Source organism: Thamnophis sirtalis, unplaced genomic scaffold, assembly GCF_051295495.1.
Source record: "Thamnophis sirtalis isolate CommonGarterSnake01/CBP01778 unplaced genomic scaffold, rThaSir2_p1.2 scaffold_3, whole genome shotgun sequence".
NCBI lineage: Eukaryota > Metazoa > Chordata > Lepidosauria > Squamata > Natricidae > Thamnophis > Thamnophis sirtalis.
Window position 1 is genome coordinate 111157777 of NW_028261383.1, and position 11321 is coordinate 111169097.

Below are 11321 nucleotides of genomic sequence, written 5' to 3' on the forward strand. Positions count from 1 at the left end.
GAGCAGGCAACATGACCACAATTGTGTCTTCTTTGGAGATGAGTCAGACAAGTGATTGAGTAACAGAGGCCAGGGCAGAGAATGAATTCGGTGTTAATGAGCAGACAAGGCTATCACTGAAGCATGCAAGATTGGCCACATTCAAGTCTATATAAATCTGCTAATTAAAAAAAGTATTATTGACCCTGGAAAATGCTTGATTTTCTGTGCATAGATGAAACTTCTGGAGAAGGCTTGAATGATTGATGGTTCAGTAGGTGGCCTGCTGAACCTGTGTGTGTGAAAGAGAGGTAGCTGTGTGGAAGAGAGGTGGCATCTTTTCTACAATGCATGACAAATATTTGTTGGAGGTACACAGTCTGATTTCAGGCCATACACTTTAAGTTATAAACCATTATTTTAATAGCGACAGCGCTTAGACATATATACTTCTCCATAGTGCTTTACAGCACTTTCTGAATAGTGTACAATGTCAACATATTGTCCCAAACAATCTGGATCCTCATTTTATCCACCTCGGAAGGATGGAAGGCTGAGTCAACCTTGAGCCGGTCAGAATGAAAGTCCTGGCTATGGGCCAGTGGTGGGATTCACTACTGGTTTGGAAATGTGAGTGCATTTGCTACGTCTGTGCATGCACATCACCTTCTATGCATGAGCAGTGCTTGTGCATTATGTCGAGGTGGGAGGGCAGAGCTTTGCACACTACTGTTTCACCCAAACTGGAGAGATTCGGCTGAATACCACCTCTGTAGTGTGGGCAGAGTTAGCCTGCAATACTACATTCTAATCACTGTGCCACCAGCACTCTTTTAATACATGATGGCTGTATATTTTGAGCTGTACTACTGTCCTATTACAAGAACTGCAGCTGCAATGCTAGGTGCTAATCCATTAGGTTGACTGGTAGTGTTGGAAGAAATGTCCATCTCGGTTCAGTTCCAACTGAGGAGAAAGACACTGGAAACATGGAGAGTGGAAGGATGGTTTAATGATGAACAGAATCACATGGGTTTGAAGTCCTGTGTAGGTGACCACATTGATATATACAAATATACACACACACAAATATATATATACAAAGACTCCCAGGGGACGGGGGGGTCTTAGCTAACTTTTGTAGGCTGTCTGTGTCCCAGGCTTGGTTGAATCTTGCTGGGTGGTGTAATGAAGGGCAATTTCCTCTTGTGGCTGAATGTCTTTGCCCTGAAGGATAATCTCATCATCCTGGAGCTGAGGTCTTTTGCTTTGTAGATAGACTGGCCCAGTCTTTTGTCTTGTAGATAAGCTGGCACCAGGATATCTGCTGGGAGCAGGGACCTGGCATTTTTGTTTGTTTCCTTTTTAATATTTCCTAGAATATTTCATTCTTCTGGGAGAGTTGTGGGCGCTGACTTTCTACGGTAGTAAATGGGCAACTCTATTCAAGTCCTTCCCCTCCCCTATGATCATTTAGCCATTCACTCAAGCCCGTGTTCCATATAAGCTAAGTAAATAAGTATATAGCCAGCTAGTCAGCCAGCCAGCTAGCACACTTATTCTATTTGTTAGAATGGTAGACTCCACTCTGAATTAAAATGCAAACAAGAACATTTGCATCCCCCATTTCAGAGGTGGGTTGCTACCGGATCGCACTGGTTCGGGCGAACCGGTAGTGGAAATTGCGACTGGGTTGCTGAACGGATAGGTACATCAGGCTCGCCACACCCCCGAACCTGTCCCCTGGTCACCACAGCATGTTTTTTTTTGACATTTTCAATGTTCTGCACATGCACAGACCTATTTACAGGCAACTGTGCATGTGCACAAGTGAAGCGAGCACACATAAATGGCACATACACTGAACCAACAGTAACTCTGGCAGAAACCCACCCCTGCCCCATTTTCTTCCTTTTGGCAAGAGAGAACAAACTTTGGTCTCTTCCATGTCCTGGCCTCCAAGGTGGAAGGGAAAAGAGATTTCTTTCCCCATTTTCCTCTCCCCAAATACATAATGTTGTAAATACAGAATATCCCCTGATTTTCCCCATCTGTTTTTAAAAACTGTTGCTTTGAGACAATGGTGAGAAAGAGAAGTTCACAGACATGAAAGGAAGCAGATGACCTTGGGGAAGATCAGGATGGAAGAACAGATATAGACAAGACAGTGAATAGAAATAGTCGCAAGTGTTTGATGATCTTCTTTTCTGGAGAAGCAGAGAGGCATTGTGGCAACAGAAAGCACAGAGTAAAGCTGAACTTCTCTGGAGTACAGGTGAGGAACAGCAACAGAGCTAGAGGCAAGAAAAACAAATCTTCAGAGAACACAGCAAAAGGTCTGTTTTGTTATATTTTGAAAAATTAAAGGAGTTGTGACAGTTATGTAGGATGACCATTGTAACACTGGCAATATAGTTTTTTTAGTATTGTTGAACTGGCTAACTAACATGGGTTTTCTTGTATTTTAAATTTGCCTTTTTCAAATGTTTTGCTAATAATTTGTCATAAGCTTTAATCAGCAAAAAGAATGTAAAAGGCCTCCCTTTTAGAATCTAGGATTGGCTGAATTACTGGCTCAATAGATTGGAGGTAAAACAGTTTTGTTTTCAGCTGTTCTCAAGCCTCCCTGACAAAGTAAATATTCAAGTCCAGCATTAGGAAGCATTGTGAATGTATCTTACCCATAACCATTCTTTTTTTTTTCCTTGCAAATATTTCTTTTATTTTTATTCAGAATACAATGCTCTTTTCTATGCTATGCTGACATATTAGATGCTTTAACTGTGGACAGATGAGTTTTCCTATGCCAATCAATTTTTAATTTAAGGATTCTTTCTTGTGCTAACTATAAAAAGTAAAAGTAAGCCATTTTTTCCCAGTTTCTTTCTCTTTTGTAATATTAAAAAGAGAATCCTTTTTAATTGAAATGTTTCAAATAAATTGTAAATTAAATGATCTTCCTTGTCAGTAGCATAATTGGGGTCTAGCATACCAAGGGACTTTTTTGGCCACATTTGGCCAACACATTCCTTATTTTTTTATGGCTTAATACCTCGCCTATATAAGTCCTCTAATAGACTCGTAATGGTTTTATGACCCAGAAGATTAATTTCTTAATAGGCCAACTATGGAACTGCCCAGTTGTTCGCTAGGATTTTGAAAGAACAGAAAGGAAGTTAACACTCACCAAATTGCCTCCAATAAGCTTCTGTTATATGTAAGCTTGTCCACCCTCTATATTTTGATATCAGTGGTGGGATTCAATTTTTTTTACTACCAGTTCTGTGGGTGTGGCTTGGTGGGCATGGCAAGAGAAGGATACTGCAAAATTCCTATTCCCTCCCCACTCCTGGGGGAAGGTTATGGCAAAATCCCCCTTCCTTCCCCACCCCACTAACCTGCTTTCCAGCTTCGTTCTCCTGTTCAGGGCAACAAAAGAAGATCAGCTGGGAGGCTAGGAGGCAGCAGGGGCGGGGCCAGCCTATTTGCTAGTTCTTCAAACTACTCAAAATTTCTGCTACTGGTTCCCTAGAGCCACTCAGAATCGGCTGAATACCACCTCTGCTCTATATGCAATGGTCTTCCTTATTTTGCAGAAGCCTTCTGCATTGCAATCTCCTGAACCTCAGATAAATGATAAGTGTTCATTGATAATGAACTGTAACCTAAGAGAGAATTTCTCTAAGATAAAGGACTCCTGGGCTGGCATGCCAATTTATTGACTTAATGTGCCTTCTAGGAATGTTCCTTGCTATGCTGGACCCTATGTAACCCATAACCAGGGACTGTGCCAGGTAAGCAGAAAGGAGACAGGACCTGGGAGTATTAGGACTCTTTCCACTGCTCACTCTTCTCCTATCATACTCTACAGTTTGCTTTGCTGATCAGTATGATTTTGCCTAAAGATGTGCTTTGAAGACTGCCATGACCTGAAAAGACCTGACCTTTCCAAATGGCAATTTTTAGTATAGTTAAAATGAGAAAATACTAAATGTTTTATAGGAGAGACATACATGTATTTTATTCTTATTTACAAAATAAACAACTTATATTCTACTGGCTTTACCATTGACTGATTGATTGGAGTAAAGCCCCTAACATGCCCCAAATTTGGCTTTCAGTCAAGGAAAAGTTGGCACATCCTTGGCCTAAGGCAATTGAAAGTATTTTGTACTATCCATATTTATTGCATGTGGGTGTAAATCATTCATGCTTGGAAGGACATGGAAACTTGAGGACAATTTGTCTTACTGCACCACTATTTCTACCCAAATTTTACATTATATATTTCTTTTGCCTTAAAATAAATCTTCATTACATATGGAGATTAATTATATAAAGCAAACTGAGAAAACCTACATGTGACTTTGTTATGATTATCCAACCTGAAAAGCACTTGGAGCATCCAGCAGCTGTTTGAATAACTTCCAGATAAATGACAAAAGAACTGCTGACTTCTGGATGCCAGGACATATTTGGAACTGTGGAGTGAACATCTGCCAGCTGCTTCCCTGGAAAATAGCTCCTGAAATAGTAAGAATGGTGGGTGGGTGGGTGGGTGGGTGGGTGGGTAGTGGAATGAATCAGGACCATGTTCCAATGTTCTCACTAATTCCGAGAGTTGCTTCTTCTGAGATTGTTGGCCATATAAGATGGATGGATGGATGGATGGATGGATGGATGGATGGATGGATGGATGGATGGATGGGTTGTGGTAATCCCAAAAATATTTTGCTTGGTTTCACATTTATTTGATTTCTCAGCCATAATTAGTATAGAAAGACAATGAACAATGGAAATTGATAAGGCAGGTGCATTATGATAAATCACTTAGGAAAAAAGAAAATTGGGAAGGGGGAATCAGTTGTCATAAAAAGAGTCATATCTCAGTGAAGGAACCACTGTAAACCCTGTATGGACACCTACTCCTGTATATCCCTCCAGTTCTCTTAGATCTTTGAAAGTCCCACACGGTTTTGATTAACATTAACCATTAATTCTTTTTTTTAAAAAAATTATTTTGAACATTTAAACACATCAACAAAAACAAACACATAACTTACAAACAACACAGGAACTGAGCGTTCCATCACACAGCAGTTACCTATCTGTGCATCTTTACAGCTATTGTTTCCCCTCCTATACATTCCAGTTTTACATTTGTAGTCACCTTTTTTCTTACTCCTTTTCATGTACTATTCCTTAATTGTTTATATTTAGCCATTTATATCACACTATCATATTGCCATTATTATATTGTATACATTTCCTTATGTTAATATATCTTAACATATATTCTCTACACCCATCTTATCGCTATGTCCTAGTTCTTCTACTATACCATAATTTTACATTTCCCAATTTCTTATTTTTTATTTCTTATTTCTAACCATTTGTTCCATTTTTCCCAAACTAAATAGTATTCTGATTCCCCCTTTCCTTGTATTTCCTTTGTCAATTTGTCAATCTCCACACATTCTAAGATCTTCCTTCTTACCTTGTCTTCATTCGGTACTATATTGTTTTTCCACCGTTGTGCATATGTTATTCTGGCCATTGTTGTAATGTGTAAGATTAGGTATAGTATTTCTCTACTGTATTTTGTTGTAGTTAAACCTAATAGAAATAGCTCCGGTTTCAGGTCTATGTGGTTTCCCATTATTTCCTCAAGCCACTTTTTAATTTTGGTCCAGTATTTTTTGGCCGCCTCGCATGTCCACTATGTGTGATAATAGGCCCCATATTTGTATGGAATGGTATAGGGTTTCCTGCCTAGGCAGGGGTTGGACTAGAAGACCTCCGAGATCCCTTCCAACTCTGCTATTGTATTATATGATTTTTCACACTTCCAGCACATCAGAGATACATTTGGAAATATCTTCATGAGCCTCGTGGGTGGCAAGTGCCATTTATAGAACATTTTGTACTGGTTTTCCTTGTATGCCGCATACATGGTCAATTTCAAATTTGTTTCCCAAAATTTTTCCAATTTTTCCAGCTCAATATCATATCTGGGGTTTTTTTGCCCACCTTATCATTGTTTCCTTGAGAACTTCCTCTTCCATTAACCATTAATTCTGACATTCTGTGGTAAGATGCAAGTTGTGGAATAGTTTCTTATTGGAGGTTTTCTCCTTATTACAATTTAGAAGGAGAGTGTAAAATAACTTTTTACTTAGGCTTGTTTGAGTTTTTTCACACAACATGCTTATCTGGTGATTCACCATTACGCACATCCCTGCAAATCACTTTGCTTGCAGAGGTTTGTTTTATTCTTGTTACATACTGACAGCCAGTATGGTAGTTTCCACTATACTGATGGTAGGTTTCCCAATCTGGCGGGAAAATACTCAAAGGTAAGTGGCTGAGCCTTTTGACAGCCCCTATAAAAGGGCTGCTGTCAAACAGAGTGGCGCTGGATTGTACATAGTTGAAACCAATAAAGAGCTGTTTTTATCTACTAAGCCTGAGTCTGCCTCATCCATTCACCCGATCTAACAATTCCTTTAACTCTTTTTGCTTCTGGCATGAACTTCTAGAGCTCTGCAGTTCTAAGAAGCCTACCTAACTGCTCATTGTATTTTTCAAATGGACAAAAAGGGGTGAAGCAGAAAGAAAATGGGAGCAATAATCCTTCAATCTGGTCAATTAGGGTTTTTTTTTAAAAAAAAACCAGAAAGTGACAGCACCCCAATCATTTTTATGGTGGCTAGGCTCTCTTCAAAGCTGCCACTCAGAATTTGACTGGGACAACCCTGATCAACATTTCTGAGTCACCAGTGAAACCTCTGCTCCAGGGGAGCAGCAGATCAGGTCAGCTTTGTCACGACAGCACAACCTTTGAATTTTCTGTTTACAAAACCCACTTAACCCCGGCCACTAACCGAATCAGGGGTTGGGTTCTTTCTGTCCACCATCACATTAACTGGGTTGGAGCTGTATTTCTGGAGAGTACAGAGTCATCAACCACTTAGAACTTGAGATTTAATGAGCTCTTGTAGCAGGAAATAAGATGTCACTCGCTTTTTGTTTTTGTCGGTCAGAACAGCTTGGTTGCGAATTATAACAGATTTTGATATTTTCTGACAGCTTATATTTTCAGTAAAATGCCCAGTATACACAAAATATGGCAAAACCATTATTTTATCTGTGGACATCTGACAGTTTTATAAACTGATGTGTAAGTGTTCAACTTATACAGTATATTCGCACATACAAGCAGAGAGAGATTTGTTCCAATATTTTGGAGCAGGGAGGTGGGCTTCATTTTAATTGAGGGGAGGTAGAGCTTAAAATAATTGGTCAGACTCAGTGGCATGCATTTCATCCTGATTCAGCCACTCTTTCTTGCTCTATACCTCAAAGCCTTTACAATTTCTATTACAAGGACTTCTACCTCTTGGGGTTCTTCTCCTGTCATATTTGCTCATCAACAAATTCCTGCACCCTGTCTCATTCTGATGACATTAACAAGGAATTACGATATCAGTGTCATATCTGCATAAGCACATCATCTTTGTTAAGTCTTAAAGATGAGAAGTGAATCTTTCCCCCTTCCTTCTGGAAAAAGATGAATAAGTGTTTCTAACAAATGTGGGCCACCGACTGTAGTCTTTTAGTAAGAAGAGAAAGCACTTATCTACCAGATTTCTGTTGCTGGCAGATTTGAAGTTGCATGAGAGGGCTAGAGAGTCAGTTTGGTCAAGTTGTTAAGGCATCAGCCTGGAAATGAGAAGGCCATGAGTTCTAGCCCCACCTTGGGCACAAGCCAGCTAGGCAACCTTGGTCCAATCATTTTATCTCAGCCCTAAGAAGGAGGCAATGACAGACAGAAAATTGGGCGGGGGGGGGGGTATCAAGAAAACTGCAGGGTTATAAGGGGAGAAAGTCTTCAAAAAATGGACACAATTGAATGGAAGAAAAATAATGAGGGTAGGTACCAGCATTTTTCTTTGCAACAGGCAATATTAATTTTTAAAATATAAAGACTTAAAAAAGAATTATCCAGGTTGGACAAGTGGCCTGGCAAGCACAAAAATATACAACTTCAGGAATGCTAGTGAAACAGTGAAGGGTGATCAATTTGCCTGCCCCTGGCTCAGCACCAGCCTCTTGCACATAGTCACAGTTGTATGTTCTTAGAAAGCGTTGGCAGTAGCAACAATCATATTGCTACTGATATCACTGATCATATGCATCACAGTGAATCAGAGTTTCTCTGTTATAGAAACCTCTGAGCACAGGCTGGGATTATAAACCCTAAACCTGGCATGAGGGTGCAGCTTTTAACAGGTTCCCGATCATGAACTTGATCAGATAAATTGTGTTTATTTATTTATATTCCACATTGATATTTTTATAAGTAACTCAAGGTGATGAACACATCTAATACTCATTCCTCCTCCTGTTTTCCCCACCACAACACTATGAGGTGGGTTGGGCTGAGACAGAGTGACTGGTCACCCAGGGTCCTAGTGCAAGGTCACCCAGTCAACTTTCATGGCAAAAGTGGGACTAGAACTCACAGTCTCCTGGTTTCTAGCATGATGCCTTAACCGCATGATGCCTTTAGCTAGACTAAACTGGCTAATCCAGAAAGTGGCCAATCTAAAACAAGATCGATTGTAAGGTTCTTTGGAGACAAGAGGATATCTTAGCAAGATACAGGATGACTAATTTTGGCAGGACACATCCCTGTATTGTGAAATTGGTCAAACACACCTATACTCGCACACACACGAACACACATAAACCCTGAGAATGAGAATAATGTTAGCACACTAATGGCAATAAACAGTTGTGTGAAATGTCATCTAAAAACCCTATATAAATGAACAACATAGACCTTCATTCTCTGTAAAATGCCAGGTCTTTTTATTAAGATCAATTGGTAAAAAAAAACCTTTCTTTGTTTCTTTTTTTCCACAGCAGTCAACAAATGAGACGCACAATTTTCCCAGCATCCTACTAAACGTCACCTGCATCTCTCCAGCACTGCATGCTTTATGACATCAATGTTCCCTTGGAGACATAGTTAATCTTTCACAGCTGAGTGAACCAAGACATTGTGGGCCCAATTTGATAACCTCTTCATTGTCACAACTCTTCTCAGCTAAGCTAAGAACCTTTTGTCTGCTCAACTCATGTCGTCTTTCATAATTGCCAATGAAGAACTGGGAGGGAATTGATCGCTAGAAGCTTTTTCTTACTTTCAGAACTGATTGCCAGGACTTGCTGCTTCTGCCCGCACAGGGCATGCTTATATGTTCAGGAAATCAGGAAAACTTTCCTTCCTGAAACTTTGGACTGTATGCACCTAATACTAGTATCGCCTGAAGTTTACCTGATTCTGCAATGGCGTTATCTAATGTTTCCAAGAGGTGACTCTATGGTCTTCATATATATATTGGTAGATAGCTGAATGTCTACATTTTTAGACATGGTGTAATTATTAGTGCACAAACTGATACAGTAGGCCAGTAGTATCAGTATGTTCTGATTCACCCCAAATGTTAAACCAAAATGTCTTGGTTGCCATCTTAGCAGGATCTATGAATTATGACCATTAAGACACAACATCGTGTTTTAAGAAGTCTGATTTAGTGTTTTGTGTGAATGCAAGATAGATTTTGATGTAATCTCACTATCAGAACTAAATTGCTAAAATCCAGGTAATTACTAGATGGTGACAACAAAAGATGGAAAAGTCTTCATTTGCTGCCTTCTATTGATCATCTGGATTTTTGCAGTTCAGATGTAAGCTCTTCTGTCCAGCAGCTGATGAATTCTCTAAACTTTAAAAAATAGCATATCAGAAACTGAGTCTGGAAATTGTTGAGGAAAGGTTTCTCTGCTATATCCCTGAATTATAAGTATCTCTCTCTTTAATTAGGAGAACTTGGAACATCATATATGATCTCTTTTTCTAATATTTTGTAAATGAATTCTGCAAAAACCAGGCATAGATATGAAAGGTTTCTATCTCCCTAATATTGATAAAAATCATTGCATTGTTATAGCAAACTAGGCTATATAGGCAGACATAAAATCATCATTTAAAAAGAAACAAACCGACTGGTCTGTTATGTGTGTTTAATATTGCAGATCAGATTTTACAGGTAGCTTGGAAAGTATTTTCTGCTTGGTCAATCACCCAGTACTACTAGCTGGGTTAGGGTTTTTTTAATGTAGAAAAGCTGTTACACTGATCATCTACCGAATTAAATAGATAAACCATGTTATAAATCTCCAAAAATGAAGTGTGCGGCTTTTGCATTCAATTGCATCATTGCATCCTGTAATTATTCTATCACTGATCCTTTACCTAGATGACATCAGCCAGGTACAAGAGCTATAAAGAGTATGAATTGCCCACTTAAGAGCAACTGTGGCATTTCATATTGCAAACATGGATTTCATTCCACAAAATACTGAACTCTTTTATACCTGTCTACACTTTTTAGACAAAGTCTAAAATGACAAGAGCTACTCAGAGACCAAATGTAATCCCTGAATGAGGGCCCACTCTATGTTCTCCAACCTTGCTAAGAAATTCCCATTATAAATTATCCTGTTAGTGTAACAGAGAAAGAACCAGCAAGCTAAAAACATTGCTCAGCTGATCAACTTTGAAAGACAGTTGTGTGGTCACTGCAGATAACAGAGTGCCAGATTAGAAGGAAAGAAGTGATTTGTCCAATATAAGATATTGAGTTTAAATTGGAGATTCTTTAGATTCCTTCATTTGCTGCTTTAATAAAACTGCCATGTTATAAAAGACAGACTTATCAGGCTGAGGTGTAACATGTTTGAGACAGAAATGAAATTTTAAGTCTCAATGTCCCAAATCTCTTCCAGTTAGTTTTCACCCCCAAAAAATCATTTCTCAAACCCAGAACCATTCTTTTTAAAATTAAACTCATGACTTTCCCAGTAAATTTCCTCTCATCCTTAAGGGGAAAAAAGTCAACTTGCTTTATTCAGATTGGTGACATGGCTCTTATTAGCTCTGTTTAAATTTTCCTCACAGTCCAGACCTTCATTAATGCTGCCATAGTTCCATCTGATTCTTTAGCTGAAGGTGATGAGCGAACAAAGAAAGCTTAATTTTTAGAAGGGCAGACAGCAAATCATTTTCTCTCCTACTAGCATCTCTGATAAGCCAGTTTCTCCTCCTCTGTTGTCTGTGTCTTTAAAAAGCAAGTTCCTTCCAATATACTTACGAAGTGAGCAACAAATCCTGGAAATACTATTTGTGTACTTCCAATGAAATATTCATGTCAACCATCTCACTCTGTCTGTATGGTAATAACCAACCAATCTAAGGATGGTTGCATCTTTTC

General features: G+C 39.1%; 1 long non-coding RNA gene across 1 annotated transcript; it reads left to right on the plus strand.

Moving 5' to 3' along the window:
- Positions 1-2101: 2101 nt before the first annotated feature.
- LOC148048104 (uncharacterized) lies at positions 2102-9348 on the plus strand. The gene is made up of 3 exons (XR_015695793.1): positions 2102-2254; positions 4411-4512; positions 8908-9348. It is a non-coding gene; the product is annotated as an uncharacterized LOC148048104 (long non-coding RNA).
- The last annotated feature ends 1973 nt before the right edge of the window (positions 9349-11321 follow it).